The following is a 25,099-nucleotide window of genomic DNA, read 5'->3' on the forward strand; positions in this document are numbered from 1 at the left end:
AAGATAAGTGCAAAATGGATTAAAGACCTAAATGCAAGGCCAGACACTATCAAACTCTTAGAGGAAAACATAGGCAGAACACTCTATGACGTAAATCACAGCAAGATCCTTTTTCACCCACCTCCTTAGAGAAATGGAAATAAAAAACAAAAATAAACAAATGGACCTAATGAACCTTCAAAGCTTTTGCACAGCAAAGGAAACCATAAACAAGACCAAAAGACAACCCTCAGAACGGGAGAAAATATTTGCAAATGAAGCAACTGACAAAGGATTTATCTGCAAAATTTACAAGGAGCTCATGCAGCTCATTAACAAAAAATCAAACAACCCAATCCAAAAATGAGCAGAAGACCTAAATAGACATTTCTCCAAAGAAGATATACAGACTGCCAACAAACACATGAAAGAATGGTCAACATCCTTAATCATTAGAGAAATGAAAATCAAAACTACAATGAGATATCATCTCACACCAGTCAGAATGGCCATCATCAAAAAATCTAGAAACAATAAATGGTGGAGAGGGTATGGGGAAAAGGGAACACTCTTGCACTGCTGGTGGGAATGTGAATTGGTACAGCCACTATGGAGAACAGTATGGAGGTTCCTTAAAAAACTGCAAATAGAAATATCATATGACCCAGCAATCCCACTACTGGACATATACCCTGAGAAAACCATAATTCAAAAAGAATCATGTACCAAAATGTTCATTGCAGCTCTATTTACAATAGCCCGGAGATGGAAACAACCTAAGTGCTCATCATTGGATGAATGGATAAAGAACATGTGGCACATATATACAATGGAATATTAGCCATAAAAAGAAACAAAATTGAGGTATTTGTAATGAGGTGGATGGACCTAGAGTCTGTCATACAGAGTGAAGTAAGTTAGAAAGAGAAAGACAAATACCGTATGCTAACACATATATGTGGAATTTAAGAAAAAAATTGTCATGAAGAACCTAGGGTTAAGACAGGAATAAAGACACAGACCTACTAGAGAATGGACTTGAGGATATGGGGAGGGAGAATTGTAAGCTCTGACAAAGCAAGAGAGAGGCATGGACATATATACACTACCAAATGTAAGGTAGATAGCTAGTGGGAAGCAGCCGCATAGCCCAGGGAGATCAGCTCAGTGCTTTGTGACCACCTACAGAGGTGGGATAGGGAGGGTGGGAGGGAGGGAGCTGCAAGAGGGAAGAGATATGGGAACATACGTATATGTATAACTGATTCACTTTGTTATAAAGCAGAAACTAACACACCATTGTAAAGCAATTATACTCGAATAAGGATGTAAAAAAAATAGTAATAAATAAATAACAATGGCAGTGAATCTCAGATTTACAGAACAGTTTGCAACCAGCAGTGTGTTTGGTAACAGAAACATCAACATGGCCAAAAGGTTAATTCTTTTCACTTTAGTGTTAATAACAAACGATTATTTGTAATATAAAGTGTTACTGAGCAGGTATAAACACTGGAATTATATTTTTTTGCTTTTAAAATCACTATTTAATAAATAATATAGCCCCTAAAGGTAAATTCTGAAAAGTTTTGAAAATTAGGGGATAGGAAGCTTCAGTTTCATTTTTTCACATGTCTCAGTCGTCATTCTTTCCTGTTTGTAAAAGTATGATTCTTATTTTAGTTGTAAGTTTTGATTAGTTTTAACATGACAACATATTAACAAATTAATTTTTCCCAGATTTATTGAAATATGAACAACATCTAATAAATTATTTTGGTGTAGGCTTTTCCGTTTGCTCAATATTATGAATTTTAAGTGGAATGAAGCAGCATTTCCAGTTGATAAGTGGATCTACAGGTAATGCAGTATCTCCCAAATTAAGCTTGTGACAATCAAACCAATAAACTGCAGCATTGAGAAAACTATTGAGAAAATACAACCAGGGAATGTTCATCTCAGTGTAGGCTGGAATGTGCACTTTAAGTAAAAGGATGGTTACTTGAAGTAGTGCAAATGGCAACTGGGTACCAAGAAAACAGATACTAGCTTGGTCAGGAATACTTGTTTAGAGCTCACACTGTAACTAGCAGAATGAAAGGGAAAATATAGGATAGTCTCATTCATAGAGGAAGTTATCCTAATAGCCTGTAGCAAGGTAATGACTTCTGACCAAGAGGTTATAAAAGCCACAGATAAAATCATCACCATGAAAAATGACAGACAGTAACTGAACACTGAAGTAGAAAGGACATTGAAAAGAATCAACATTCTGTGCCTTCAGGCTTTGGTAGATAGCTGCATCTCCCAAAAGATAAGCAAGGACTGAAATATAAATTCAAATTACTGTGAAGAAATAAAATCATTTTTTGACGATTAAATGGAAGCTTGGCAGTTTTGGAGAGATTCAGGTAATAATTTGTACAAGCTCTCAGGAAAACTGTATAATAGAAAAAGCCATAAGTAAAGGAAATAATTTGACTAAATAGGCAGATGTGGTATTTAGTAAACCTAATGCCTAAATGTACAAGACTCCATGAAGTAGGATAGCATGGAAATGTTTACCAAAAATAAAAGATGAATGCTAGTGAGATGCAAGAGAAAAGAAAATAAAACAAACAAACAAAAAAACCCTGTAAAATTCTGTTATGTGTTTTTTGTCTTCTCATTCCTAGCTGGAAGATATTTAATAATATGTTCCCAACTATAAACAAGAATAGCAAACAGCTGACATCTAGGGGCTGGTTGGTTTGATTGAAGTGGCAGTGAAAAGAGCAGTCCTCTAAAGAAAAAGTAGTCATGTTTTCTAAATTTCAAAAGGCCTGCTGAAATACATACGATAAAACACTGCTTTATTTTATTTTCCATCCTTTGCTTTCTCCAGTGGGTCTTTCTGATGATGTTTCTGTTTTATTTCAGCTTTACTGCCTTCAATTACCTTACTTTTGATTCCTTGCATTTCATTTTGCTACACCACAATGCCCAGAGAATAAGTTCCAAGTCACTTGCACAAGTGTGGAGGAAGGCAGTGCATTTCCTCTTAGCTATACTTTTCCCAGCAGGCCATCTCCACCTGGTTGCATCCCCCTGAATGCAGAGGAAAGGCCCTGCAGCCACCTCTGGACACCACCCCAGACATAGCTGCTCTGGCTGGTGCTGGGCTTCTCAGGCGCTGGGGGCCCAACCAGATGTGCCATGAGGTCACCGCCCCAGCACCAGCAGCCCTGGACCCCAGGTGACTGCCCCAGGGAGGGGCAGGAACCCCTCACACCCTCTTGGCTCTGTCCCGTCCACCCTGTGCAGTGCCCTGGAGCAGAGGCAAAGGTGTGGGGCAGGGAGCAGGGCCACTGGGACCACTTAAAATCCTGTCCAAGTTCTGGGGGTTCTGAGGGCTCTTGACCAGGAAGTGCAGGCCTAGGCTCCAAGCCACAATTGACTTTTGAGTGCTGATTTTGTATCCACAGACCTGATTTAACTCAATTTTTGTTTTTGCTTTTTGTTTTGGGGGTTTGTGGGTGCTTGGGAGTGTCTTTTTGTTTAGGTTCTTTTTTGTAGTTTTCTTGCTATTTTCTATGTAGACAATGTCATGTGCAGATATGGGCAGTTTTATTTCTTCATTTCCCATCTATATGTTTTTCATTTCTTTTTCTTACCTTACTTATTTTAGGGGCTAGAACTTCCTTTTTTTGAATAAGAGTGGAGAGGTTGGTCATCCTTTCCTTGTTCCCAAACTTAGTGGTAATCATTCAGTCTCTCACTATTAAGTATGAAGTTAGCTGTAGGGTTTTTGTCGACGTTCTTTACCAAGCTTAGGTAATTCATCACTATCCCTAATGTTCTGAAAATTTGTTATCATGAATTGGTGTTGGATTTTGTCAATAATCTTCTCTATTCCTGGATGTAATCATATTATTTTTGTTCTTTAGCCTTTGTGGACTACATTAATTGAATTTTTGCATGTTGAAACAACATTGCAAACCTGGAAAAACTCTCACTTGGTCATGATGTATAATTTTTTTATACAGTGTTAGATTTGGCTTGCTAATATTTTGTTAACAATTTTTGTGCTTATATTCATGACGGATTTGATACATAATGGCTTTTTTGGTATTGTCTTTGTCTGGTTTTGTTGTCAGGTTAATATTGGCCTCATCAAATGAGTTGGGAAGATTTTCCTCCTTTTAATTTTTGACAGAGGTTGTGTGGATTGGTGTGACTTCTTTAACTGATTCATATAATTTTCTATTTAAATCATCTGGGCCCGGAAATTTTTTTTGGAAGTTTTTTTTTAATTAAAAATTCAAGTTCTTGAATAGTTTTAGTGTTATTCAGATGTCTATTTAATCTTATTTGAGTTTTGATACTTTTTGGTTTTCGCGGAATTGGTCCTTTTCTTCTAAATTGTTGAGTTTATGAGCGTATTTATAGTATTCCCATATTATACTTTGTGATAGCTGCAGACTCTGGCACCATATCCTCTGTTTAACTCCTGGCACTGGTGATTTGTGTCATCTCTCTGGTATTTTTGTCAGTCTTGCTAGAGGGTTGTCAATTTCAGTGACAGTTTTGAAAAAATAACAATTTCTTTGATAGTCTCTGTTGTTTTCCTATTTTCAATTTGATTTCCATTCTGGTGTTTATTATTTCCTTTCTTGTGATTTCTTTTGGTTTATTTTTCTCTTTTTTCCTAGTTTCTTGGGATAGAAACGTTTACTTGAGACCTTTTCTCTTTTCTAATATAAGCATTTAGTGCTATAAATTTCCCTGTCATCACTGTTCCAGCGACTTCATTTTTATTCTGTTCCATGTATATTTTATTTCCTTTGTGATCTCCTTCTTGACCCATGGACTATTTATAAATATGTTGTTTCATTTCAATGTGTTCTGAGATTTTTCCTCTTGTCTTTCTATTATTGATTTCCCATTTTGTTCCATTATGGTCAGAGAACACACTCTGTGTGAATGATATCATTTCTTTTCAACTTTTTAAGGTTTGTTTCATGGCCCAGGATAAAGGTCTATGTTGGTGAATATTCTGCGGGAACTTGAAAAAAATATATTCTGCCTGTTATTGACTGGAGTGTTCTATATATGTCAATTAGATCGTGTTTTAGTTGACTGTTTTTTCAGATCTACTATATTCCTTTTGATATTCTATTTATCAACAGTTGTTTTATCAGTTGCTCAGAGGACTTTGATTTGTCTAATTCTCCCTTGATGACTCTTCTCTCTTTTCTGCTCTTGGGGAAGCTGTTCAGGTAGACAGCAGGTCTGGATGGTACCAGGGCTGAGGGTCAATTTGCTAGGACAAATTAATTAATACCTACTTAGCTTCAATAGTGTACAAAATACAGCTCCTATACAGCTCTTTCCATTATTTCTTCAAATATTCTTTCTGCCACTTTCTCTCTCTCCTCCTTCTGGGATTTAGCATGCATTGGTGCTAAAGATGGTGCACCATAGTTCTCTTGGTCTCTTTTCATTTTGCTTCATTATTTTCTCCTTCTGATAGTCAGAATGGATGATCTCAAGTGCCTGGCCTTCAAATTTACTGATTCTTCTGTGATTTTAAATCTGCTCTTGAAAACCTCTACTGAATTTTTAAAAATAATTCTTTCACCTCTTTTTACTTTTCTTAATGTGGCCACAAGAACGTTTAAAATTACCTATGTGGCTCCTGTTATATGTTCCTGTGTGTGTGTGGTGTGCATGTTTATTTATTTTTAAAAGCAATTTTGGTTTCACAGCAAAATTAAGAGAAATGTACAGAAATTTCCCAATTACTCTCTGCCTCTACATATGCATAGCTTCCCACATTATCAATATCCCTCACCAGAGTGGTACATCTGTTACTGTTGGTGAACTCGCATTGTCACATCCATCATAAGCACACAACGTCCATAGTTTATATGAGGGTTCACTCGGTACTGTGCATTCTATGGGTTTGGAAGAATGTATAAATGACATGTATCCATCATTATAGAACCATATAGAGTGTTTTCACTGCCCTAAAATTCCTCTGTGCTCCACCTATTCATGCCTCCCCACCTGAAACCCTAGCAATCACTGATCTTCTTATTGTCTCCATAGTTTTGCCTTTTCCAAAATATCATGAAGCTGGAATCTTACAGGTGTATAGCTTTTTCAGGTGGGTTTCTTTCACTTAGTAATATGCATTTAAGGTTCCTCATTGTCTTCTCATGGCTTGACAGTTCATTTCTTTTAAGCACTGAATAATATTCCATTGTCTGGATGTACCACAGTTTATGTTTCCATTATACCTACTGAAGGTTGAACTTGAAGGTTGCCTCCAAATTTTGGCAAACATGAATAAAGCTGCTATGAACATACATGTGCATGATTTTTTTGTGGACATAAGTTTTTAAATTCTTTGGGTAAATACCAAGGGGTGTGATTCCTGGATAATATGTTAGAGTGTGTTTAGTTTCATAAGAGATTGCCAGACTGTCTTCAAAAGTTGACTATACCATTTGTATTTCCACCAGCAATGAATGAGAGGTCCCGTTGCTGTACATTCTCACCAGCATTTGTTCTTGTCAGTATTCCAGATTTTGTCCATTCTAATAGGTGTGTAGTGGTATTTCATTGTTTTAATTGGAATTTTCCTGATAACATATGATGTGGAGCATCTCTTCCTACCTTTATTTTCCATCTGCATATCTTCTGAGATGAGATGTCTGTGAAGGTCTTTGGCCCATTTTTTTGATTGAGTTTTTTGGGTTTTTATTGTTGGGTTTTAAGTGTTTGTATATTTTGGATAACAGTCCTTTATCAGATATGCTTTTGTAAATATATTCTCTCAGTCCATGGTTTGTGTTATCATTCTCCTGATAGTGTCTATTGCAGAGAAGATGTTTTACATTTTAATTAGGTCCAACTTATCAATTTTTTTTAATGGATTGTGCCTTTGCTGTTGTATCTAAAAAGTCACCGCCATATCCAAAGTCTTCTAGACTTCTTTTCTTACGTTATCTTCTATGAGTTTTACAGTTTTACATTTTACATTTAGGCGTACAATCTATTTTAGTTAATTTCTGTGATGTAGTGAATTTTTCATTTGTTATCTGACATTCCAGCTCCAGAATTTTATTGGTTCCTTTTCACAGTTTCAATCTATTTATTATAATTTTCTATTTTGTGAGACATTGTTCTTCTGATTTCCTTTAATTCTTTATTTATAGTTTCCTTTATCTTTTTGAGCATATTTAAAGCAGGTATTTAAATGTCTTTTCTAGTAATTCCAATATCTGTTCTTCCTCAGGGACCATTTCCACTAATTATTTATTTTGTAAATGGTACTGTGGACGAAGAATGTCACTTGCCATATCAGTAAGCAAAGGGTGTTGCAGCCATCAAGCCATCAGCCACTGCAGATGAACCCCACCCTGAAGGTGTACCCTGAGGGAATTCAGGATGGAGAAAACAGGATACTGCCCCTAGACAGTTAAGGTGTACATCAAAGGAATGATTTCAATGAGCCCCAACTCTTGCATCTTCCCATACATAGAAAAGTGCCTAATTCATTAACTTGAGATGTCTAGTTTTTCCTTCCAACTACTTAGTGGTTTTTGGCAGAAACTCCTATATATCCCGGCTCCTTCCTTACCTTGCTGGAGTAGTCCCTGATTGCTGAGAGGCTGTCTCCCAGGCTTAAGTCCTCATTATGTCTGCTTAATAAAACATATTTCTCAACTGTTAGCTTGTGCAATTTTTTTCAGTTGACAGTACATAGGTTCTTATCTCTTCTCATGCTTTGAAATTTTTGTTGAAAACTGTATTTGGAATGTTATAAAGAGGCAACTCTGGAAATGAGATTCTCCTCCCTTTCTTGAGTTTATTGTTGTTTGTATTTTTAGGGACTTTTAAAAATTATTTTTGAGAGACTCTCTCCTTTGCCATATGTGGTCATTGATGACTCTTTCTCATTACCTTTGTTCATTAGCTTTTATTAGTTCATTTATTTGTTCATTAGCTTTTATTTCATTAGCCAGTGTTTTCACAGAGAACCCTTTAAGTGTCTGGATATAAAAAAAACAACTCAGTCTTTTCAGGTAGGCTATGTGTGTGCATTTGGGCACAACTTCAACACATCTAGGCAGATTACAACTATGCGTTCACCTTCATTTCTTGTTTATACACACACACACACACACACACACACACACACTGCACATACGTAAAGAGAGAGAGAGAGAGAGAAGAATTTAGTATAAGGAATTGAAGCATATAACTTGTAAGACAGAACAGCAGGCTGAAAATTCAGGTGAAAGATGATTTTACAGTCTTGAGTCTGAAATCTGCAGGAAAGGCCATCAGGTAGGAAACTCAGGCAGGATTTCTATGTAGCAGACTTGAGGAAGAAAAAAAGCTTGTTCAGGAAACCTTAGACTTTGCCCTTAGAGCTTCGCCTTGGCTGATGACCACCCAAATAATGAAGAGTAATCTGCTTTACTCCAAGTCTACTAACTGTAAATATTAATCACATCTAAAAATATCTTCACAGCAACATCCAGACTGGTGTTTGGCCAAAGAACTGGGCACCATAGCCAGGCATGTTGACAAAAAATATTAACTATCACAATTTGCATGTAAATGTTTTTGAGGAACACTGTCCCCAAAGTCACTTCTCTGACATGAGAGAGATCTGAATTAGATGGAAAAAGGTAAGTCCTTTGCAATAGACCTTCAGGGAGCCACTAGACATTTCCAAATGGACAATCACAATTCTTTGAGGGCAAGGATCTGCTGCTCTCACCAGCACCAGGAAACCACGCTGGGAACATGGGTTGACATCAAACCCGGGAGGTGGGGTGGGACAAAAGTAAGTTAAAATGTCACAATGCACTCCTACCAGGTTTTAGTCACCTTTTTCTTGTTTAAGCATTTGATTGGTTGCTATAAACCTTTGATTATTTTCCAGACATCTGAAAAGTTGATTTTGACGTTGATTTTACCAGTGCTTTTGTAGAGGGATGGTCCTTTGGAACTCCCTATGCTGACATTTTTGTTGCTGTCACTACAATCAAGATGCATTTTAAGGAACATTTAAGAATAAAAGAACGTGTTTAAAAGAAGAAAGCTTATCCTCCATAGAATGCAGTGTATTTTTCACCATCAGTCGACCACAGTCTGGAAATTTTTACAGTAGTGAACCTACTCATAACCATAGTGCTGACTAGAATTAATATGATTTGTTGAGCATTTTACTCTGTGCAACTGATGCCCAAATTGCCTCACATGTGTGATCTCCTTTGATCCACACAGACAGTGTAGCAATATGTTCTATTTAACCTAAGAACAGAAGAGGCAGATCATATAGGAACATTCCCTATTTTATTGAATAAGAAACTGAGGATTAGCCACTGACACAATATCAAAAGGAGAAAATCTAGCAAAATTAGGTTTGTCACTCAATTTGGGACAAGTCAACTTCTTGACCCTTCAGTTTCTTCATTGTAAAATGGGAACAAGAATATCTACATTCTAGGAAAGTTCTGAAGGTATAGTGGTATAACATATGTTCAATTGCTAGCAGACACGTGATCAACTAATATTTAAACTAACAATGATAAGGAGGATTAGGGCTGCTATGTTCTCAGCCTCCACTATGAAAGTCCAGCACTAAATAGCTAATTTCATTAAATAGACTGCCAACTTGCACTGACTGTACAGGAGAAATAACAAGTCATTTCATGTTGTCATTTATCAGAATATTACAATATGGACCTAACCTCAAAGGAAATTTGTGTTTGGAAATTAATATTCAGGCATTGAGATGTAACACAAGGCCCAAAGAGTTGCAATACTGTTGCTTAATTTGGTGAAAAATCTAACCTTTCTGATTCTCAGTTTACAATTTACTGTAAAAAGACATCATAAGAAATCATTGGAGAAAATTTGAAAACCAAAAGCAAATACTTTGAAAAGACCAATATGATTGACAAGCCTCTATCCAGGCTAGCTAAGAAAAAAAAGAGGATGTAAGTTGCTAATATAAGAAATGAAAGAGAAGAGATCACTACAGATCCCATAGGCACTGAAAGGGTAACAGTATATAATGAACAACTCTATGCCCACAAACTTGATAACCTGACCAATTCCTAAAAAGACACAATTATCCAATACTCCCACAAGAAGAAATACACAATCTGAATAGGCTTCTATTTATTAAAGGAGTTGAATTAATGATTAATACCTTCCAAAGCAGAAAACCACAGGCCAAGATGGGTTGGCCATTGAATTCTAACAAATATTTGAAGAAGGAATTATACCAGTTCTGTAAAAGCTACTCCAAGAGATAGAACAAGGTAGAATACTTCCTAACTCATTCTATGAGGCCAGCCTTGTCCTAATACCAAGCCCAGGCAAAAACATTATAAGAAAAATACACATCAATATCTTTCATTAACTCAAATGCAAAATCCTCAATAAAATAGTAGTAAATCAAATACTATAATTTATAAGAACAGTGCATATATCATGAACATGTGAGATTTTGAATTTACCAAGAGAAAAGTGACTCATTCCCTACAAGAGAAACTCCATAAGATTGGGTTTCTCAGTAGAAACCTTGCAGGTCAGGAGAGGGAATGATGTGTTCAAAATGCTGAAAGAAAAAAAAAAGCCTACCAAGAATACTTTACTCAGCAAAGCTGTCCTTTGCATATAAAGGTGAGATAAAACTTTGCCAGCCAAACAAAAAATGAGGTAATTAATCACCACTAAACCTGCCTTTACAAGAAATCCTAAAGGGAGTCTTCAAGCTGAACCAAAATGATGCTAATTAGTAACATGTAAACCTGTAAAAGTATAAAACTCACTGGTAAATGTAAGCCTATAGTCAAACTCAAAATACTCCAAAACTGTAATGGCAGTGTGTAAATCACATTTAACTTGAGTGTAAAGGTTAAAAGACACACACACAAAAATAAATTTAAAATAACTTTAGCTAAATAATTTGATAATGGATACACTAAGTAAAACAATATAAACCATGACATCAAAAACATAAACGTGATGGTAAAGTAAAAGTATAGAGTTTTTGTATGCAATCAACATTAAATTGTTATTGCCACACAGCTCGCAGTGCCATGTTGGCAGGGGTGTGTGGAATGACTCTGTTTCAGAAAAGAGAAGACAAGATGATGGAGTAGAAGATCTTGAGTTCACCTCCTCCCACGAGAACATCAAAATCACAACAAACTGCTGAACAATCAACAATAAAGAAGACTGGAACCTACTGAAGACAAAGAAGAAATCACAATGAGATAGTAGGAGGGGTGTACTCACAATATAATCAAATTTCATACCCCCTGGTGGGTGACCCAGAAACTGGAGAATAATTATATCACAGAAATTCTCCCATGGGAGTGTGAGTTCTGAACCCCATGTCATGCTCCCCAGGCTGGGGGTCTGGCTACAGGATGAGGAGCCCTAAGAGCATTTGACTTTGAAGGCCACCAGGTCTTGTTTGCAGGAGCTCCAGAAGAGTGGGGGAAACAGAGACTCCAATATTGGAGGATGAACACAAGGTCTCATTTGCACTGGGACCCAGGGCAAAAGCAGTGACTTTGTAGGAGCCTGGGCCAGACCTACATGCTGGTCTTGAATTTATTCAGGTATGCAAGAGTGGTTCAAAATTTGAAAATCAATTGATGTAATCTATCCTATCAACAGTCTGAAGAAGATAATTGCATGAATATATATGAATATATATATATATGCAGAAATTGGATTGAACAAAATCCAATGCCCATTCAGCAAAGTAGGAACATGGGAACTTCCTCAATTTGACAAGTTCATATACAAAAACCTACCGTTAATATCACATTCAGCAAGATGGTGGAATACCATCCTTTCTATCATCCTCTTCCCACAGAGGTACAGATTTTTATAATCTCCCCAGCATAAGAGTACCTTTGTGGAAGTCCTGGAGTCCAGAGAAGTTCCAGCACACCAATTGAGCAAAAAAATCCAAGAATAGAAACACTGAAGAGGGTAAGAAGCACAGTTTCACCTGACCCACATCACCCCTCCCCCAAGGCAGCACAGCTCAGTGCCAAGAGAGATCCCCTCAACACAATTTCTCCCACAAGGGAGAGTGAAAACATAGTGAGTGAACTCATGGCTTCCCCAGCAAGAAGTCCACTTCTTTCTTGCCCCACCCAGAATACTGAGGTAGGTGGAAGAGTTTGGGTGTAGGGAAAAGAAGTGGGGACTCACAACAACCAGGGCTCAGAATTCAATAATGGGCCATAGATTCTATTGTCAGCTTCACAGACTGCAATAGGAGGCACACCCATGAGTCACTTGGTGTGCCTCACCTTCAGAACACTCCCTCCCCCAACTGGCCCACAGGAATTCCCAAAACACAGCTCTATTCAGCCTCCCCTGTGGCTGGCTCCCATTGCTTGACCCCACAGATGGCAAGTGTGATCCTCTGCAGACAGCTTGAGAAAACATGCCAATGGCCATCTCAACTCTGCAGAATTGGGAGAAGGCACACAAACTTGAGCAATTCAGGGAACTGCACTATGGTAAACAAACAGGAGGCTCTCAGCACCTTGCCTGGTATTGTGGGATCAAGAGAGACATAAAATCTTAGGAATTCCCTCCTCCTAAGAGGGAACAAGGAGTGCAGAGTTGGTGCATCCATAGAAATGGTCTGCAAGTGCCTCAAAATCCATAGCTGGGCTGACTGGTGAAGGTGTTCCTCTCCTATAGCCAGTCAGTAAGAACTGTAGGAGGTGTCTACACCTTCAAATGTGAAAACAGCAACACAGAATTTCAATGTTAATGGAAAATCAAGAAAGCATGATACTATCGAAGGAACATAATATTCCAATAACTGACCCCAAAGAAATGAAGAGCTATGAATTGTCTGACAAAAATTCAAAATAGTTGTTTTAAGGAAGCTGGTGAGCTACAAGAGAACACAGATAGCAAAATCAGGAAAACCATACATGAACAAAATTAGAATTTCAATAAAGAAATAGAAATAATGAAAAAGAACCAAAGAGAAATTCTAGAGCTGAAGAAAGCATCGAATAAAGAAAAATTCCATAGAGAACACTGAAAACAGATTTCATCATGCAGAAGAAAAATCTGTGAACTCAAAGACAGGTCATTTGAAATTATCATGTCAGAGGACAACAAAGAGTGAAAGGATCAAAGATAGCCTACAGGATTCATCAGACACCATGAGGGAACTAATATACAGATTATGAGAGTCCCAGAAGAGAGCAAGAAAGAGATGTAAAGCTTACTTAAAGAAATAATGGCTGGAAACATTCCAAATCTTGAAAAAGCTATTTATGGATATCCAGGAACACGAAGGTCAAAGGTGCCCAAAGAGGATCAACTCAAATTGAATTTCACCAAGACACATTACAATCAAACTGTAAATAATCAAAGACAAAGAGAATTTTTTTTTTTTTGGTCCCCGTGAGGGGAAGTGCACCGTTCCTGGAGATACTGCAATACCAGGTCGATGCGTGGAGCGGACAGAGCAAGCTCCTATTCTGACTCCCAGCTCCAAAAATCCATTTAATATATTGTCCTCGGATAGAGGATGTATCAGATATTAAACTGATAAGAACAGATACTACACTTGATCTTAGCCAAAAGGCCGAGAAGCGATGACAAAGAGAATTTTGAATTCACCAAGAGAAAAGTGATTCATTCCATACAAGAGAAACTCCATAAGATTCTAGATTTCTCAGTAGAAACCTTGCAGTTCAGGAGAGAGTGAGATGATATGTTCAAAATGCTGAAAGAAAAATAAAAAAAGCCTACCAAGAATACTTTACCCAGTAAAGCTGTCCTGTGGAAATAAAGAAGAGATAAAACTGCCAGCCAAACAAAAAGTGAGGTAATTAATCATGACTAAACCTGACTTTACAAGAAATGCTACAGAAAGTTCTTCAAGCTGAACCAAAATGATGCTAATTAGTAACATGTAAACCTATAAAAGTATAAAACTAAAAGTATAAAACTCACTGGTAAATGTAAGTATATAGTCAAACTCAAAATACTACAAAACTTTAATGGTGGTGTGTAAATCACATTTAACTCGAGTGTAAAGGTTAAAAAAACAAAAGATTTAAAAATAACTATGCCGGGAGGACCTTCAAGATGGTGGAGGGGGGCTTCCCTGGTGGCGCAGGGGTTGAGAGTCCACCTGTAGGGGACACGGGTTCGTGCTCCGGTCCGGGAAGATCCCACATGCTGCGGAGCGGCTAGGCCCGTGAGCCATGGCTGCTGAGCCTGCGCGTCCGGAGCCTGTGATCTGCAACGGGAGAGGCCAAAACAGTGAGAGGCCCGTGTACCGCAAAAAAAAAAAAAAGATGGTGGTGGAGTAAGACGTGGAGATCACCTTCCTCCCCACAGATACATCAAAAATACATCTGCATGTGGAACAACTCCTACAGAACACCTCCTGAACACTGTCAGAAGATCTCAGACTTCCCAAAAGGCAAGAAACTCCCCCCCACTGTACCTGGGTAGGGCAAAAGAAAAAAGAAAACACAGAGACAAAAGAATGCGGACTGGACCTGCCCCTCTGGGAGGGAGCTGTGAAGGAGGAAAAGTTTCCACAAACTAGGAAGCCCCTTCACTGGCAGAGACAGGGGGATGGGCGGGGGGAAGCTTCGGAGTCACAGAGGAGAGCGCAGCAACAGGGGTGCAGAGGGCAAAGTGGAGAGATTCCTGCACAGAGGAACAGTGCCGAACAGCACTCACCAGCCTGAGAAGCTTGTCTGCTCAACCACTGGGGTGGGTGGGGGCTGGGAGCTGAGGCTCGGGCTTCGGAGGTCAAATCCCAGGGAAAGGACTGGAGTTGGCTGTGTGAACACAGCCTGGAGGGGGCTAGTGCACCACAGCTAACTGGGAGGGAGTGCAGGAAAAGGTTTGGAACTGCCTAACCATTAAGAGACCATTGTTTCGGGGTGCACGAGGAGAGGAGATTCAGAACACCATGTAAATGAGCTTCAGAGATGGGCTTGAGCCACGGCTATCAGCATGAACACCAGAGACGGGCATGAAGTGCTAAGGCTGCTGCTACAGCCACCAAGAATCCTGTGTGCAAGCACAGGTCACTATCCACACCTCCCTCCCTGGAGCCTGTGCAACCCACCACTGCCAGGGTCCCGTGATCCATGGACAACTTCTCCGGGAGAACACTCGGCCTGCCTCAGGCTGTTGCAATGGCACACTGGCCTCTGCCCTCACAGGCTCGCTCCACATTCTGTACCCCTCCCTCCCCCCAGCCTGAGTGAGCCAGAGCCCACTAATCAGCCGCTTCTTTAACCCCCTCCATTCTGGGTGAAAAACAGACGCCCTCAGGCGACCTACATGCAGAAGCGGGGCCAAATACAATGCTGAACCCCAGGAGCTGTGCAAACAAAGAAGAGAAAGGGAAATTTCTCCACGCAGCCTCAGGAGCAGCGGATTAAATCCCCACAAGCAACTTGATGTACCCTGCATCTGTGGAATAACTGAATAGACAACGAATCATGCCAAAATTGAGGTGGTGGACTTGGGGAGCAACTGTAGACTTGGGGTTTGCTGTATGCAACAGAATAGTTTCTGATTTTTATGTTTATCTTAGCATAGATTTAGTGCTTCTTGTAATTGGTGGATTTGTTTATTGGTTTGGTTGCTCTCATATTTTTAAATTTTTAAATTTTTTGCTGTACATGGGCCTCTCACTATTGTGGCCTCTCCCATTGCAGAGCACAGGCTCCGGACGCGCAGGCTCAGTGGCCATGGCTCACGGGCCCAGCCACCCCATGGCATGTGGGATCTTCCTGGACCAGGTCACAAACCCATGCCCCCTGCATCGGCAGGCAGACTCTCAACCACTGCGCCACCAGGGAAGCCCTTAAATTTTTTAATAATACTTTTTTCGTTTTAATAACTTTATTCTTTTTCTTTCTTTTATTTCTCCCTTTTCTTCTGAGTCATGTGGCTGACAGGGTCTTGGTGCTCCATCTGGGTGTCAGGCCTGAGCCTCATAGGTGGGAGAGCTGAGTTCAGGACATTGGTCCAACAGATATCTCCCAGCTCCATGTAATATCAAATGGTGAAAATCCCCCAGAGATCTCCATCTCAACACTAAGACCCATCTCCACTCAATGACCAGCAAGCTACAGTGCTGGACACCCTATGCCAAACAACTAGCAAGACAGGAACACAACCCCACCCACTAGCAGAAAGGCTGCCTAATATCATAAGGTCACAGACACCCCAAAACACACCACCAGACGTGGACCTGCCCACCAGAAAGACAAGATCCAGCCTCATCCACCAGAACACAGGCACTAGTCCCCTCCACCAGAAAGCCTACACAACCCACTGAACCAAACTTAGCCACTGGGGGCAGACACCAAAAACAATGGGAACTACCAACCTGCAGCCTGTGAAAAGGAGACCCCAAACACAGTAAGTTAAGCAAAATGAGAAGACAAATACACAGAAGATGAAGGAGCAACGTAAAAACCCACCAGACCAAACAAATGAAGAGGAAATAGGCAGTCTACTTGAAAAAGAATTCAGAGTAATGATAGTAAAAATGATCCAAAATCTTGGATTTTTCTTTGTATTTAATTTTTGATAGTTGGATTAATATGTGTCTTAGTGTGTTTCTCCCTGAATTTTTCCTGTAGGAATGGGACTCTCTGTGCTTCCTGGACTTGGTTGACTGTTTCCTTTCCCATGTTAGGGAAGTTTTCAACTATAATCTCTTCAAATATTTTTCAGTACCTTTCCTTTTCTCTTCTTCTGGGACCCCTATAGTTCGAATGTTGGTGTGTTTAATGTTGTCCCAGAGGTCTCTGAGACTGGCCTCAATTCTTTTCATTCTTATTTCTTTATTCTGCTCTGCAGTAGTTATTTCCACCATTGTATCTTCCATGTCACTTATTTGTTCTTCTGCCTCAGTTATTCTCCTATTGATTCCTTCTAGTGTATTTTCTATTTCAGTTTTGTGTTCTCCATCACTGATTGTTTGTTCTTTAGTTCTTCTAGGTCTTTGTTAAATATTTCTTGTATCTTCTCAATCTGTGCCTCCATTCTATTTTCGAGGTCTTGGTTCATCTTTATTATGATTACTCTGAATTCTTTTTCAGGTAGATTGCCTATTTCCTCTTCATTTATTTGGTCTTGTGGGGTTTTACCTTGCTCCTTCTTCTGTAATCTATTTCTCTGTCATCTCATTTTGTCTAACCTACTGTTAAGGTCTCCTTTCCTTAGGCTTCAGTGTCTGTAGTTCCTCTTGCTTTTGTTGTCTGCTCCCAGTCAGTGAGGTTGGTCCAAGGGCTTGTGTAGGCTTCCCAGTGGGAGGGACTGGTGCCTGTGCTTGGGGGTGTGGAGCTGAGTCTTTTCCCTCTGAAAGGCAGGGCCACATCAGGTGGTGTGTTTTGGGGTGTCTGTGATCTTAGTATGACTTTAGGTAGCCTGTCTGATGATGGGTGAGGCTGTGTTCCTGTCTTGCTGGTTGCTTGGTGTGAGGTGTCCAGCACTGGAGCCTGCAGGCTGTTGTGTGGGGCTGCATCTTGGTGTTGATATGGATACCTCCAGAAGTATGCACACCGATTAATATTCCCTGGACCCAGGTATTCTCTGGTGGTCCAGTGTCCTAGACTTGGCACTTCCACCCCAGAGGCCCAGGCCTGACCCCTGGATGGGGAACCAAGTGCCCACAAGCTGCCCAATGTAGCCAGAGATAAAAGAAAGAACAGAAAAGAAAACCAAGGCAAAGAGCAAAAACAACAGCAAACAGCAGCAACAACAACACAACACACACACACAGAATAAAATAAATTTAAAAAAACAAGAGAAAAAACAAACAAAAGAATTCAAACATGAGAACAGTCAATAAGGCCTTAACGAACAAAACTTAAAAAATGAAAAATAAAACAAAAACAGATAGCAAACAAAAAACAAGAAAAGTGAAGAAAACAAAATATACACATATAAACAATCAAAAAAACTAAAGAAAAAATAAAATGAAAAAACAAAGAACAAAACAAGAAAAGAAACAAGTAAAGTAAAAATAGAATATATATATATATTTAAAAAATAAAAATAAATGATAAAAAATAATAAAAGGAACAACACCAACAACTGAACAAAACGAAACAAACAAAACTGAATAATAGAATTAAGAATATTTTCCTGGGCCCTCCTCTGTCAGTGTCATTGCTCCCTCAGTGAGCCACAGCCAATCTCCACCTTCCCAGGAGGACCTCCAATAACTCTAGGTAGGTCTCTGGACCTGCTGCGGGCACTGTGGGGCCAGCTCAGACTCTGACCTGGCTTGACTCCCACATGTATGTTCCCTAAAACTCCAGTGCTATGAAGGCTAGATCGGTCTCAACTGTGGGAACACTCATTGTCTATTCAGGTATTCCACAGAGGCTGGATTTACCAAGTCAATCTTGGGGATTTAATCCATGGCTTGTGCAGCTGCATGGAAAGACTTCCATTCCTCTTCCTTAGTCACATGGCGCCTGGGGCTCAATTCTCGTTTTGGCCCCACCTCTGCATGTGTGCCACCCTCAGGAATCTGTTCCTTGCCCAGGTGTGAGTGGGTGAAAGCAGTGGCTGCTTGGGGCACACTTACTCAGGCCAGGGAGGGGTATGGCGGACACAATTGGGGTGTTCATGAGTTGCCTGCAGCAGCGGGGACCAGCAGGCAGTTGCAACGGTCTGGGGCATGCTCACTCTGGTGGGAGTGCCTGGCAGTGCCTGCAGAGGCAGGAGCTGGCATGTGGGGGCAGTGGTGGCCCTGCCCCCCTCACACCTTTCAACAATGGTGCCCCACTTTCCAGGCAGTGCATGCTTCCTCTAGGGGCATTCCCAGCTGCGCATCCCCTCACTCCTGTCCCCACTGCTATATCCGCGCAGCTTACAGCACTCCTCTGCCCAGATCCATTCTCCCAACCCCATGCTTTAGCACTCAGCCCAGCCAGCATCAGCAGACTCTCATCCCAGGCAGGGGAGCCCAGGGCTGATGCCCAAGGAGGCTTTGGGATGGGCAGCACTCAGGCCTCTGGAGCCCACATGGGCAGAGGAGACCCTGGCCCGAGGGATGGGTGTGCCCGCTCAGATGGGAGCCCTTCCCAATGCTCATGGAGGCTGAAGAAGCCGGTAGGTGGGGAAAGGGGTTATAATGGCAGTTCTGCCCCTTGTACGCCACTCAAAAATGACGCCTTGCTTTTATGGTGTCCCAGGTTTTTTCTGCAGACTTTCCCGGTTGTGCAGCTCCTTACTCTTGTCCCTTCAGGCTATCTTTTCACACCCAACAGCTGTCCCCTCCCTGGGTCTGTGCTCCAAACCCCAATTTCCTGCATCCAGCCTCCCTTCGCAACAGGTGACTCATGACTCAGGCTGGAATGTGCAGAGCTGCAGTGTAGACCATGCAGTTCTTATTTTTTCCTGCCTTCTACAGACTGTCCACTGCATTCTCCTTTGATCCCCTGAAGGTCCTTTTCTGTCCCAGCTTATTTCCCCACCATGAGAGAGTTTTTCTGAATGTGAGGACCTCCCCTCACCTTCAGCTTCCCACCAGGGTTGCTGGTCCCTTTTTTGATTCCTCTTTTCTTTTTTTCTTCTTTCTTTCATCCTAGACAGTTGTGAGGGGATGTTTCTTGTCCTCTTAGGTGTCCAAAGTCTTCCACTAATGTTCAGCAGGTGCTCTATGAGAACTGTTACGTTTGTAGTTGTATTCTTGATATACTTGTGAAGAGCAACGAATTCCACATCCTCCTATTCCACCATCTTGACTCCTCCCCTCTCTTGTTTCTTGATGTAGGCATTTATCAGTATAAATTCCCCTCTTATAACAGCTTTTGTAGAAACACATGGGTTTTGATGTGCTTCAATTTTAGTTTCAAGATATTTCTTGATCTTGCTTTTACTTTCTTCTTTGACCCATCAATTGCTGCTGAGCATGTTTTTGTTGTTGTTTTTAACATCTTTATTGGAGTATAATTGCTTTACAATATTGTGTTTCTGCTGTATAACAAAGTGAATCAGCTATACATATACATATATGCCCATATCCCCTCCCTCTTGCATCTCCCTCCCACCCTCCCTATCCCACCCCTCTAGGTGGTCACAAAGCACCGAGCTGATCTCCCTGCGCTATGCAGCTGCTTCCCACTAGCTATCTATTTTACATTTGGTAGTGTATATATGTCCACTGAGCATGTTGTTTAATTCCCAACTATCTGTTAATTTTCCAGCTTTCCTCCTGCTATTGATTTCTAATTTCATACCATTGTAGTCAGAAAATATAGTAGCTATAATTTCAATCTTTTTTAAAATTTGGTAAGACTTGACTTGTGACATATTATATAATTTATCCTGGAGAATGTTCTGTGTGTGCTTAAGAATATTCTGCTGCTCTTGGATGGAATATTCTGTACATGTCTGTTAGTTCCATTTATTCTATAGTATGGTTCAAATCCAATGTTTCCTTATTTATTTTCTGTACAGATGTCCTATCTGTTGTTGAAAGTGGGGCATTGATGTCTTCTACTATTATTGTATTGCTGTCTATTTCTCTTTTCAGAACTGTTAGTATTTGCTTAATATATGTAGATTCATATATATTTACAATTGTTATATCTTCTTATTTATTTTATTTTATTTTATTTTTTATTGGAGTATAGTTGCTTTACAATGTTGTATTAATTTCTACTGTACAGCAAAGTGAATCAGTTATACGTATACATATATCCACTCTTTTTAAGATTTCCTTCCCATTTAGGTCACCACAGATCATTGAGTAGAGTTCCTTGTGCTATACAGTAGGTTCTCATTAGTTATCTATTTTATACATAGTAGCGTATATATGTCAATCCCAATCTCCCAATTTGTCCCACCCTCCCTTCCCCCCTTGGTAACCATAAGTTTGTTCTCTACATCTATGACTCTATTTCTGCATTGCAGATAAGTTCATCTGCACTATTTTTCTAGATTCCACATATAAGCTATATTATACAATATTTGTTTTTCTCTTTCTTAATTACTTCATTCTGTATGACAATCTCTAGGTCCATCCACATCTCTGCAAATGGCACTATTTCATTCCTTTTTATGTCTGAGTAATATTCCCTTGTATATATGTACCACATTTTCTTTATCCATTCCTCTGTCAATGGACATTTAGGTTGCTTCCATGTCCTGGCTATTGTAAATAGTGCTGCAATGAACATCAGGGTTCATGCATCCTTTACAATCGTTATATCTTCTTGACCCCTTTATCATTACATAATTACCATATTTGCCTTCTGTTACTATTTTTTGCTTAAAGACTATTTTTTCTGATATACATATAGCTACCCCTCCTCTCTTTTGGTTTCCACTTGCATGGAATATCTTTTGTCATCTCTTTACTTTGAGCCTATGTGTGTCCTTAAAGTTGAAGTGAGTCTCCATAGGCATCATATAGTTGGGTCCTATTTTTTCATCCATACAACCACACTTTGCCATTTTATTAGAGAATTCAATCCATTTACATTTAGAGTAATTCTTAATAGGTAAACGATAGGTAAAGACTGACTAATGCCATCCTATTAATTGTTTTCTGGCTGTTTTGTAGCTTGATTGTTCTTTTCTTCCTTTCTTGCTGTCTACCATTGAGGATTGATAATTTTCCACAGTGATATTGTTTGATTCCCCTCTTTCTATCTTTTTTTGTAACTGCTTTGCAGTTAACAAGGAGGCTTACATAAATCTTCTTATATATATAACAGTCTATTTTACACTGATAACAATTTAACTTTGATTGCATGCAAAAACTATATACTTTAATCCCCTTTCCTTTTATACTTTTTATGTCACTATTTTAATCTTTTTTTATTGTGTATCCATTAACAAATTGTTGAAGCTCTAGCTATTTTGGGTACTTTTGTTTTTTAACCTTTATGCTAGAGTTAACTAGTTAACACATCACCATATTACAGTATCAAGCTGTTTCGAGTCTAATTATATGTTCACTTTTGCCAATGTGTTGCTTATTTTCTTATGTTTTCATGTTAGTAATTAGCATTCTTTTGTTTCAGCTTCAAGAATTCCTTTCAGCATTTCTCGTAAGGCAGCTTTAGTGGTGATGAAATCCCTCAGCTTTTGCCCGGGAAACTCTTTATCTCTCTTTCATTTTTGAAGGACAACTTTGCTGGCTAAAGTATTCTTGGTTGGCAGTTTCTTTTAGCACTTTGAGTATATCATCCCACTCTCTCCTAACCTGTAAGTTCATTGCTGAGAAATCCACTGATAGCCTTATGGGTGTTCCCTCATTGTAGAAAATTTTTTTCCTGTTGCTTGTAAGATTCTCTCTTTGTCTTTAAACAATTTTATTATTATGTATCTTGGAGAACATTGTTTTGGATTGAAATTTTGAGGTGACCTATTAGCTTCATGAACCTGAATAACTATATCCCTTCCCAGGTTTGTGAAGTTCTCAGCCATTATTTTTTTAAATAAGCTTTCAGCCATTTCTCCATCTCTTCTTCTGGGACTCCAGTTAAGTATAATATTTCTTTTGATGGTATTTCATAATTTCCATAGGCTTTCTTCATTCGTTTTCATTCATTATTTTTTTTTTTTGCTTCTCTGATTGGATAATTTCAATTGATCTGCCTTCTAGCTCACTGATTCTCTCTTCTGTTTGTTAAAGTGTGTTGTTGGAGTTCTCTGTTGTATTCTTCCATTCAGTGATTGTATTTAGCTCCAAAATTTGTTTGGTTATTTTTTTATGCTTTCTGTCTCTTTATTGACTTCTCCTTTCGTTCTTGCACTGTTTCCCTGACATCATTAAATTGTTTATCTGTGTTCTCTTGTAGCTTTCTGAGCATCTGTAGAAAAATTATTTTGAATTCTTTGTTGAACACTTCCTTGAGCTCTATTTCTCTGGGGACAGTTGCTGGTGGTTTACTGTATTCCTTTGGTAGAGATGTATTTTCCTGATTTTTTTTTCATGATTCCTGTAGCCTTGGCTATGTATCTGCACACTTGAAGGAGTAGTCAACTCTTCTAGACTTTATGGACTGACTTCAGTAACAGAAGCATTTCACCTATGAATAGAGGCACACTGTATCATGCTGTGACCTGGTTCTAGTGGTCCAGGGCGCCAAGTATGGGGGCTTGTGGTGGCACTGCGTCTGGGAAGCATGATGTCTCTTCAGTTTAGGCCAATTTTGTCCACAGTACTGACAACTATGTGGTCCTTGGTGAGCACAGCACAGTGTGGGGGGGTATGCAGTGGATGCAAGGACTGTTGGACTCCTTAGTGGCACCTCTAGATCTAGCAGCTAGGGACCAGGGCAGTCAGTGGTGCTGGTCAGAGTCAGTGGTGTGCACACACTCAGCTGCAGAGGCTAGCTGCAGACACCTGTGCCTGCACACTTTTTCCTTAAGCATGTGTGCTTCAGTGGAGGCTGATAGTGGGAGTTGGGCTAGGGACATGCAGGTACACAGCTAGAAGGGCTAGCTATGGGTAGGTGTGATGTTGCCAGCCAGTGATTAATACAGGCCCACAAACAGCTGCAGGGGCTGTGGCATTCCATGTGATCACCTGTGGCTCCAACTCTCCCTGCCCATCTTACCCCGGGCATGTGTACTGCAGTGGAAGCTGATGGCTGATGACAGGATCCAGGCTGGAAGCATGCAGGCACACAGTTGAAGAGGTTAACTATGGGTGGGTGTGGTAGTGCTGGACAGTGACAGAAGACAGGGCCTGATCTGGGCTCAGAAGTTGCTCCAGGAGCCCTGGCTTTTGGTGTGCCCACTGTGGCTGCACGATCTTCCTCAGGGTATGAAAGCTACAGTGGAGGCATAAGGATAGTTCCATGTAGATGTGCAGATGGAGGCCCCAAGCAGAAGCACAGTGGTGAAAGTCACCCAGGGTGCTTAGGCTGGCATTTTGCACTCATGCAGATGCAGAGGCTCAACATGGCTATGTGTGTGGCTCCTGGGCTCTGGCAGTAGCATGGAAGGACTCAGGCAGCTGGCAACTTATACTTGCATAGCTTCAGGATCCTGGATAGCTGTTGGTATGGTTCCTGGGCTCTGACAGGGGTGGGAGGAGGAAAGGAGTGGGAAGGAACTCAGATGGCTGGCAGCAGCAAATGCAAATACCTGTGGAGTGAAAGCTGGTGAAATATGCAGGCAATCCACAGCAACTGTGTTGGCTGTTGGTTTCCTCAGTGGTGAAATTTGCTGAATTCGTCTGCAGAGCAGGTCTTTGTGAACTATGATTGCTCCTGCTGTATGTCTGCTAATAATAGCCTCTGCTTTTCTTCCTTGTTCCTAGCTGGCTCTATACATTTCAGCTTTGCTGGTCTAGGTGGGGTGAAACCAAAGTGGGAACTTTCTGCAATGCCTCAAGAGGCTGGATAAGCTGTTTGCTCACCCCTACTCTTCCTTTCCTAGAGAGAGGAACTCTTTCTTGGTGGAAGTTCTTTCTTGGTGCTGAACAATGCTGCTTTGGGAGATGGGATGTTGCAGATAGAATGAAGTTGTCTTCTTTCTCTGCTTGTGTGGTTCTCAAAAATACTGGGTTTTGTTCCACTGTGCTGCTAAAATTCCTAGGTGGACTCTAGAGGTTTTCCAGAGCTGTTTTTATTCATGGATAGCTGTTCAATCATTGAACTTTTGGGGGGGGGGTGTTGGGGAAGCAGGGTTCTTCTGCATTTCAGTTTTCCCCAGAAACTAATGGCTGATTTTTCATCAAAAACCATGGAGGCCAGAAGGCATACTTAAAGTGTGAAAAGAAAAAAACAGTCAACTAAGAATTCTATATCTGCCAAAACTATTCATCAGAACTGAAGGATAAATCAAGACAGCCCCAAACAAACAAAATCAGAAGAATTTGTCACCAGTAGACGTGCCCTACAAGAAATGCAAAAGGGAGTCCTTCAGGCTGAAAGGGAAGGATGCTAGATAGCCATACACAGAAATAAAGAACACCAGTAAAGGTAATTAAATAGGTAAATATAAAATTCAGTATTATTTTATTATTGGTTTGTGACTTTTCTTTTTTACTACATGATTTGAAAGACAAATTCATAAAACAATAATTATAAGTCAATGC

At 40.1% G+C, this 25,099-nt stretch overlaps 1 non-coding gene and 1 pseudogene across 1 annotated transcript; both read right to left on the bottom strand.

Moving 5' to 3' along the window:
* Positions 1-1,750: 1,750 nt before the first annotated feature.
* LOC114905800 lies at positions 1,751-2,780 on the bottom strand (annotated as a pseudogene).
* A 10,668-nt stretch (positions 2,781-13,448) lies between these two features.
* On the bottom strand, positions 13,449-13,639 carry LOC114906700. The gene has a single exon (XR_003796515.1). It is a non-coding gene; the product is annotated as a U2 spliceosomal RNA (small nuclear RNA).
* Positions 13,640-25,099: the final 11,460 nt, after the last annotated feature.

This window comes from Monodon monoceros, unplaced genomic scaffold, assembly GCF_005190385.1.
Source record: "Monodon monoceros isolate NGI ecotype Baffin Bay Population unplaced genomic scaffold, NGI_Narwhal_1 Super_Scaffold_22, whole genome shotgun sequence".
NCBI classification, from domain to species: domain Eukaryota; kingdom Metazoa; phylum Chordata; class Mammalia; order Artiodactyla; family Monodontidae; genus Monodon; species Monodon monoceros.